Source organism: Triticum urartu, chromosome 2A (assembly GCF_056163025.1).
Source record: "Triticum urartu cultivar PI428250 chromosome 2A, HENAU_Tu73, whole genome shotgun sequence".
NCBI classification, from domain to species: domain Eukaryota; kingdom Viridiplantae; phylum Streptophyta; class Magnoliopsida; order Poales; family Poaceae; genus Triticum; species Triticum urartu.
Genome location: NC_141874.1, coordinates 701,313,604 through 701,323,657, shown reverse-complemented (window position 1 = coordinate 701,323,657; position 10,054 = coordinate 701,313,604).

Here is a 10,054-nt window from a genome sequence, read left to right as displayed (position 1 = left end):
GGAGAGAGCCGCTCCCTAGCCTCGATCTCTGCTTCTCCTCTCGTTCCCTCACTGCCGCCGCGCACACACACCCACACAGCGCCCCGCAGCCAGCGCCAGGAGCTCGCGTCCCCCTTGCCTCCCTCTACTACACCGCTCCGCCGGATCGCCGCTGCTTCCCTGCCTCCGGCGAGGGGCGCTGCCATGTACCTTCTCGTGGACCGCACGGCCATGGAGACCACCGTGCCGGCCCCCAAGCGCGTCGCCAGTGCTCCTTTCCTGCCTCAGACGCCTCGCTGCCCGTCTTTTCGCTGGAGCACACGCCAAGTCCACCTCCGCGGCTACCCGGCGACCTCGACCTTCAAGAACCCCGTGCGTGCGCCCGGATCTCCTCCTCCCTGTTCGTCCTTCTCGCCGGGAGCCCGAGCTCCACTGGATCCCCCTCGCCCTTGCCATTCAACATCTGGCGTCGCCCTGCTGCTGCGTCCATGGCCTCCACCAGCCGCCTACCCGAGCTACTCTCTCCGACCAACTCTGCTGCTGACGCCGCCCGGACCTGCTTGCGTCCGCCCGGTTCCCAGCGCCGTCGCACTTGTTGCCCAGATCCACCATTGTCTGCGTGCTGCTGCCCTGCTGCCTTTTGTTGTCATTGCCAAGGCCACTGAATCCAGGGATGCAAGACCACCTCCGTGGGATTTCGCCAAGTACACCACCGACAAGACCAAATAGATGCTCGAACGAGTACCGAACGGAACGCCAAGTACCACTACAAACCCGAAGAATTCGGATGCATCAAGTCCCCGAGGAGACTCGTTTTCGTCAAGTACGACTACCCATATCATCAAGAACCACTACGGCCAGAGACCTCGGACCCGCCAAGTACCCCTTCGAGCTATCAATACCGCAAGCGCCAAGTTCCACGACGACCCAAGTACCACTCTGAACCATGTACGACGACCGTCGCCGAAGACCCGTGTAACGCAAACGTCAAGTTCAACTACCATCGTGTGAACCGCTACTTCCCTCAGCGTCCCGAGAATGCCTACTTCCCCTACACCGCATCGTACCCGATCCGTCTCGTTTGCTCACTTCGAAGGTATAACCGCCGGAACGATGCCCGTGGACCGAATGCATATGTTGTATGAAATGCTCGTGTTTGCTCCGTGTCGGAGTTGTTCGGTGCACGTTGCCCCTCTTTTGCCTTGCCACCGACATGTGGGAACCCCGTAATCAGGAGCACCCCACCATCCTTGCATGACACACTCCCGTCACTTCCTTTTGCACCGGTATCCCCGTGGGCTACCGGATAACCGATATGTTGTCGTGGCATCATTTTTCGGATTCGTCGTCGTGGCACCCTTTTCCTTTCCACCATGATGTCAAATACTTCATAATAATGCTCTTGTCAAGTTTTAATAAAAAAATTGCATAAACTTGCCCATGTCATCCGCATCATAGTAACAACAATTAAAATGTTTAAATTGTTGTTTGCATTAATTTACTAAGGCATATGGGGATTTACCGGATTCGTTATTTGTTATATCCGGCCCCATTTAAATTGTTAGATGGTATAGTTTTGTTATGCTTCACCTCTTGCCATATTAACCAACATTTAATATTGTTGGGTACCTAACCGGGAGAGAACTAAATAATTAATGTGGTGTTCCGTCAATATGCAACTCGTTGCATATTGAGCTCCACTTAATTTGTAGAATTTTCTTGTGCATTTTGCCATGCCATGCTTCATTAAACCGGACATGCATCATACTTGAATGTGCATCATGCCATGTTCATGTCTTGGTTGTTTACTATGTGGTGTGCTTCTTTCCGGTGTTTGCTTCTTCGGGTTGGTTCCGATAACGTCGCGTTTGTGAGGACCCGTTCGACTATGTCCGTTTGTCTTCTTCATGGACTCGTTCTTCTTCCTTGCGGGATCTCAGGCAAGATGATCATACCCTCGAAATCACTTCTATCTTTGCTTTGCTAGATGCTCGCTCTTTTGCTATGCCCATGCTGCGATACCTACCACTTGCTTGTCACGCCTCCTATATTGTTGAACCAAGTCTCTAACCCACCTTGTCCTAGCAAGCCGTTGATTGGCTATGTTACCGCTTTGCTCAACCCCTCTTATAGCGTTGTTAGTTGCAGGTGAAGATTGAAGTTTGTTCCTTGTTGGAACATGGAGATGTTGTTCCTTGTTGGAACATGTTTACTTGTTGGGTTATCACAATATATCTTATTTAATTAATGCATCTATATACTTGGTAAAGGGTGGAAGGCTCGGTCTTTTGCCTGGTGTTTTGTTCCACTCTTGCCGCCCTAGTTTCCGTCATATCGGTGTTATGTTCCCGGATTTTGCGTTCCTTACGCGGTTGGGTAATAATGGGAACCCCTTGACATTTCGCCTTAAGTAAAGCTCTTCCAGCAATGCCCAACATTGGTTTTACCATTTGCCACCTAGCCTTTTCTTTTCCCTTGGGAGTCGCGCTCCTGAGGGTCATCATTATTTTACCCCCCCAGGCCAGTGCTCCTCTGAGTGTTGGTCCAACCTGTCAGCTGCCGGTGGCCACCAGGGGCAACTCTGGGCTGGCCTACCCGTACCTAAGACAATCTGAGTGTGCCCTGAGAAAGAGATATGTGCATCTCCTATCGGGATTTGTCGGCACATTCGGGCGGTGTTGTTGGTTTAGTTTTACCCTATCGAAATGTCTTGTTGTACCAGGATACCGAGTCTGATCGGAACGTCTCGGGAGGAGGTCTATTCCTTCGTTGACCGTGAGAGCTTGTCATGGGCTAAGTTGGGACACCCCTGCAGGGTTATGAACTTTCGAAAGCCGTGCCGCGGTTATGGGCAGAAGGGAATTTGTTAATGTCCGGTTGTAGAAAACCTGAAGTTGACCTTAATTAAAATGCATCAACCGCGTGTGTAACCGTGATGGTCTCTTTCGGCGGAGTCCGGGAAGTGAACACGGTGTTGGAGTTATGCTTGACGTAGGTTGTTCTAGGATCACTTCTTGATCATAGTTTCTCGATCGTGCTTTGCCTTCTCTTCTCGCTCTCTTTTGCGTACTTGTTAGCCACCATATATGCTAGTCGCTTGCTGCAGCTCCACCTCATACCTTTACCTTACCCATAAGCTTAAATAGTCTTGATCGCGAGGGTGCGAGATTGCTGAGTCCCCGTGGCTCACAGATACTCCCAAAACCAGCTTGCAGGTGCCGATGAGTCCGTGTAGATGACGCAACCAAGCTCAGGAGGAGCTCGATGAAGATCTTGTCCTTTGTGTTGTTTCGTTCTAGTTGATCAGTAGTGGAGCCCAGTTGGGGTCGATCGAGGACCTTTGTCGCATTTGGGGTTCTTTTTTTATTTTGGTTCCGTAGTCGGACCTTGATTGTATCTGATTGATGTAATGCTTTATTTCATGTAATTGTGTGAAGTGGCAATTGTAAGCCAACTATGTATCTCTGTCCTTTATATATTACATGGGTTGTGTGAAGATTACCTCACTTGCGACATTGCTTTCAATGCGGTTATGCCTCTAAGTCGTGCTTCGACACGTGGGAGATATAGCCGCATCGAGGGCGTTACATTTTAGCATGGGACGGGCCAACTGTTAAGCCCAAGTAAATGTTCCATGTTGTTTAGCAGAGCTTGCCCTTCGGAGGTCTAGAATGGGATTAAGCATATTCTGGATATTAGCTCAGCCACTTTTGAGGAGAGGTATTTGGGTTTGCCCACGCCCGAGGGGCGCATGAAGAGGTCCCAATTCCAACCTATCTTTGAGCGCTTCACTAAAAGGCTCACTAATTGGGTTGAAAGATTTATGTCCCATGGTTCTAAAGATATTTTGATCAAATCGGTGATTCAAGCTTTACCGACTTATACCATGAGTATGTTCAAGATGAGTGTGGATTTTTGTGAGCAATACGAGAAAATGGTGCGTGATTTTTGGTGGGGTGACGAGCAAAATCAAAGAAGAGTTCACTGGATGTCATGGGAGAAAATGACACAACCAAAATGTCATGGAGGCCTGGGATTTCGAGACATGCAGGTTTTCAACCAGGCCCTGCTGGCTAAGCAAGCCTGGCGCTTAATTCAGAGACCAGAGAGTTTGTGTGCTCGGATTCTGAAGTCAAAATATTATCCGAATGGCAATCTGCTGGACACGGTCTTCGCGTCCGATGCGTCTCCTGTGTGGAGAGGGATTGAATTTGGCCTAGAACTCCTGAAGAGAGGTGTTGTTTGGAGAGTTGGAAATGGGAATAGTATCCAAATCCTTAGGGATAATTGGATCCCAAGACAATCAGGACTGAAGGTTCTATCTCTTAAGACCTGGAGCCGAATCAGATGGGTTAATCAGCTCATGTTGCCGCAAGCAAGGGAATGGAATGCCCCCCTTATCGACAAGCTATTCCATAGTTTTGACGCCGAGGAAATATGCAAAATAAAGATTCCTCTCAATGAGACTGAAGACCATCTAGCTTGGAACTATGAGAAAAATGGCATCTTCACGGTAAGAAGTGCTTATAGATTGGGTATGAACTTGAAGCAACAGGAAGAAATAGTTGGTTCGTCTCATAGCATTAGCACTGGAAGGGAAAATCTATGGAATTTGGTCTGGAAAGCACAGGTCCCTCACAAAGTTCGTATTGTTGCCTGGAGAATTGCCACAGATTCACTTCCCACAAAGGAAAACAAAAGGAGGAGGACCCTGGAAATTGATGGAATATGTAATATATGTGGTATAGAGAAAGAGGATGCTCACCATGCTGTTGTGAATTGCACCAAGGCTAGAGCTCTGAGAGAAAAGATAAGAGAACACTGGGCATTACCAAAAGAACCAGTACTTGCCGAACCTAACCCGGATTGGCTGTTAAATGCTTTAAGCCAATGCTCTGGACAAATGCGTGAAAAACTGCTACTGGTTCTCTGGCGGTCATGGCATCTTAGGGAGGATATTGTACATAATAAAGGGGAAGCAAAGATCTCGGACTCAGTCCTTTTCCTGAAGAATTATTGGGAAATGTTGAACTCTGAAGCCACAGCTGAAAGTGATATCAAAGGGAAAAAACCATTGCATGTTACCGAGATGCAGTCCTCACCAGAAAGAATTATACAGCCAAAATGCCATTGGTCTAGGCCCCAAGGAGCATGTATTAAACTGAATATCGATGCTTCTTTTGTTTCAGCTTTGGGCTCGGCTTGGGCTGGGGCGATCGCTCGTGATAGCACGGGATCAGTTGTATTTTCTATAGGCTGTCATGTTCAGGAATGCGACGATGCAGAGGAAGCAGAGGCAAGCGCCCTTGTGATTGGACTCAAGTGTTTGAGAAATGTTCACAGGGGACAGGTATACGTTGAGTCTGACTGTGCTGTTGTTGTGAATGCTATGAACACTGAAGGAAGGAACAAGGCCAAGTGGTGGGAAAAGTACGAAGAGGCTAAAAGCCTGATGCGTGACTTCAGTATATTCGAGGTGAGGAAAATTAAAAGAGAGTGTAATGTGGCCGCACATGAGCTGGCTGCTCATGCTAGAATTCATGGGGATTTTTTTCTGCCAAAGAATGTGCCACCAGATATACTTCATGTAATTGAGAATGATTGTACTCGTATTATGAATGAATGAGCTCTCTTTTTGCCCTAAAAAAAAATCAGTCAAGTCCCGCAGAGCCACACCTCCATTTGCACACGGCAGCTAGCTCAGTAACGTCTTGATCTGTTGCCTTTAACACTAGACTGACAATTCAAGTTTTTAACTACCGTCTTTTCTCACCCGGCCCCGTGTCGCTCCCCCGTGGGGCGGCCCAGGCGCGAAACCCTAGCCGCCGGAGCCCGCACAACCAAGAACCGCTCCCCGCCGCAGCCGTCGGCGAGCGCCGCCGGGCAAAGCCCGCGCGGCGTCAGCGGCGGCGAACCTCTTCTTCCCTCTCGCTTGGAGCATGAGCTGCGCGGGGCTGCTCATCTGGGCCGAGGGGCACGAGCGGCGCGGTCGGGCGTGAGCGGAGCGCGGCGCGCTCTGGTGGCTGGGCGTCGCGCCCTGATGCGCTGGAGGCTGGGCGGTACGCGCTCGGTGGAGGGTCGCCGTTTCTGCGTTGGCCGGCGCCATGCGGGCTCCCACGGATCTGGTGCGCAGCGGTCGCGGCGGGGGCAGGGCTGTCCTCTGGACGCGGGGCTGCGTGTCAGCACAGTGCGATGGCATGCGTGGGAGTTGCGGGAGAGCTGAGCTCCTGGGCGTGGCGAGCAGGTGGCGTTCCCGATCTAGACGGACCTGTTCGTGTGTTGGGCTTCCCCGATGCAGATCTGGCGGGGTGGCCGGCCGACGACCTCCTGTGGGCGCGGCCTGGGGTTGAGATGTGTAGCAGTGCTCGGGTGCCATGGAGGTGATCTGCTGGAAGAGCTGGCTGGGTCGTGGGTTTGGACAGGTGAGGCTGCCGGTGAAAGCCGTACTCCGGCTGCGGCCGGAGTCGCTGATGGTGGTGCCTACAGGCTCCGTCCCCTTGTTGGAGGCATCGATGTTGCAGTCCTCTCCTTCCCTTGCTCGACATGCTTCAGGGGAAACCCTAGATCTGGTCTCCCGGGTCGGATGATGACGACGCCACTAGCTATGCCCAGCATCGTGTTTCCTCTTGAGGACATCGTCTTGGAGCTAGACTCGGTCAGAGGGACTAAGTGTTTGTGGAGGTGGTTGGCGACGACTTATGTGGCATCTCCGTGAGAGTAGCAGAAGCACCCGTCACATGCACGGTGCGCCAGGCAAGTTATATCTGCCAATCTCGTGGGATTGAAGCGGCCTATGTTTGCTCTTTCGGACATAGCGTTCCTCTTTGATGTCGTCGAGTTTTGTGGAGATGCTTGTGGCAGCCTGGATTGACATGACGGTTTTCGGTGTGCACTTTGGTAGCAGCGAAGGCGCTCGAGTGCCCGGCCGGGCGTGTTGTGGGGTATTTGCCTTTCTGGCGTGTTGTATGTTTTGTGGTGCTTGGCGCTGCTTAGGTTTTCGCCGGGTTTTCCTTGATAAACCGAACAACCCTTTCTTTCTTATTTTTTCGCACTCATCTTATGCGGTGCATTCCTCCTCTGGGGTGTTACTTGTAACACCTCTTCTGATCAATGAATTTGGCAGCTCTTCTGCCAACATTCCAAAAAAAAATCAGTCAACTACCTCTTTGTTCTTTTATGTTTAGTTGTTTTTGCTTTTGCCTTTTGTTTTTCCTTTATGGTCAGTTTGTTTTTCTTTTGTGGAATTTTTGGATGTTAGGTCAGTGTAAATGTATACGCGCAATACTATAAGTACATGGAAATATCACACTGTTATATAATTATTCTATGAATACTGCAAATGTGCAATTTCAGTGCAAAGTGGTGTGCAATTTTTTAAATTCATTTTCTTTTTTAAAGAGTAATACCAATGCCAGTAATTTATTTTTTCTATGAAAGTTCTTTATTTTGATTTTTTTATTTTTATATCCTTCTTTAAGTTAATAACAACACCACTAATTTATTCCGCCTTACGAAACATAGAAAGTTTCACCATTGTATGCTTATTCTTGCATATTTGAGAAAACCACAATTTGTTTGTATATTTTGTGCAAATTTTGCTATTGTTTGTTTTAGATTTATTTCATGCGTAAGTATAAATGCAAGTACTAAATAATATGTGTGTAAATGGTAGTAGAATGTGGAATTTGTGTGTGGAATTTTTGAATGTTGGGTCAGTGTAAATGTATATGTGCAAATACTATAAAGTACATGGAAATATTGCACTATTATATAATTATTTTTTGCATACTGCAAAATGTGCAATTTCAGAGCAAAGTGGTGCCCAAGTTTTTTTAATTTTAAAGGTTAATTTCTATGTCAATAATTCATTTTTCCTATAAAACTTTATTATTTTAATTTTTAGTTATTGTTTTATTCTTCTTTAAGTTAATAACAATGTCGCTAATTGATTCCTCCTTAGTAAACTTTTTTGCGAAAGTTTTGCATATACATGCATACATACATAGGTATGCTTGTAATATACAGTTACATATGGCATTGTTTTCCATGTATCCATTTTTTTAGAGGAAAGGCCTTGGCCCGACTTCATAAATAAAGCCACATGGCAGCATCACAGACACGAATAACCCAAACAGTTAGCGAAACACTGCGAATCCAGCGAACGAAAGCCTGGAGCAGGCGAAAGAAGTTTCAGAGCGATACATGGCACCCAGCCATACACGGCGCGCAGGCGGGAGGGGGAAAGAAGACTACCACCAAAGAGACAGAACCACCGCAGCAAAGATCATCCGTTTGGGCCCAGCCCTGAGAAGAAGGATGCCGAAGCCCGAATTTTGGCGATGAGCACGTCCAGGGCATCCCGATCGTCTTCTTTAGTAAATAATCTCCACTGCTACAATATGATACAAGATTTGAAAAGAACGTCAGCAGGTTTAGAAGGAAAGATATGTTCAATAGTAAATTTGTTCCTAATAGTCCAAAGAGCCCAACATAAGGCACCCAAGCCAACCCAGAACACCCTCTTGGTGACCCCAACCAGAACCTTGGCTAGGGTCCTAAGCTCAGAGAAGGACGAGGAATTCCAAGAGACATGAAGCTATGAACTGACACAGCTCCAAACGAACTTGGCCAGGACACAATGGAAAAAGATATGATCCGTGTTTTCCAAAGCACCACAGAGGTGACAAAATAACGATCCCGGACCATTGCGCTTGCGAATCTGGTCAGCCGCAGGAAGCCGGCCTCTGAAAGCTTGCCAAAGAAATATCTTAATCTTAGGAGGCACTTTGGACTTCTAGATATTAGAGAATCTATTCGAGGGGGTACCTCCAATTAGCCTAGAGTAAAGTGACTTGACCGAAAATCTGCCAGAAGACGAATGAGGCCAAACAACAGAATCCGGAGCCTCCGAGAGCACAGGGAAGAGGGCAGAAAGACTTGCCAATCCTCCAACTCTTCAGGAGACAGGGAGCGGCGAAAAGCCAGGTCCCAATTATTATCCGCCACCTCCGCGATGGAGATGTCCGGTTAGGACAGTAAGAAAACAAAACCGGGAACTGAGCAGCCAGAGGAGCATCTCCACACCACCCATCCCGCCAAAAACGAACAGACCTACCATTGCCCATGATAAATTTAACATGCTCCAAAAAAATTGGTCTGACTTTGACAAGGTTCTTCCAGAATTGAGACCCTCGTCTAGCAGAAGCAAACAAGGGGCTAGATTGATAGAAATACTTGGCCTTGATGATAGAGTATCAAAGAGAATCGACCCTAGTAGTCATAATTTTCCACCACCACTTAATTAATAAGCATTTGTTCATCACCAACGTATTAATAATGCCTAACCCCCCAAGGTTCTTAGGCCGGCACATAAGCTGCCACTTGACTAGTCTGTATTTCCGCTTATTATCCGCCGCATTCCAATAAAATGCACCTCTGTGTTTGTCAAAGCCAGCGTGGGTGCCAGCCGATAGGAGATAAAAGCCCATAAGGAACATAGGAAGGGATGAAAGACATGAGTTGATTAAGGCCACCTTGCCAGCGTTAGTATTGTATCTGCCGTGCCAAGGAAGGACCCTGTTCCCCACTTTAGCGACAGCCGGGGCAAAGTCCTTAGCAAGAAGTTTAAGAGGGGAAATTGGGAGGCCCAAATATTTGAATGGAAAGGAACCTAAAGAGCAGTTAAGAAGCCTGGCCACACGCAAGGCTTCCGCATCATCAACACCAGTAACTAGAACCTCACTCTTGGAGAAGTTAATCTTCAAGCCAGAGACCGCTTCAAAGCAAAGAAGGATGGATTTCAAATTGGCAATACACGCATCATCCAGCTCAACCATAATGATCGTATCGTTGGCATACTGGAGGTGAGAAACCTCTTCTGGAATTAGATGAGAGACCACTGGACTAATGTGACCACATTGAGCCGCCCCCGTGAGGATACAGGAAAAGGCATTGAACACAAAGTTAAAAAGAACAGGGGAAGCAGGACCCCTTGACGAAGACCCCTGCCAATGGCAAAAAAATAACTAATATGCCCATTCACCGACACGGCAGTGTGGCCCCCAGTGACCAACTG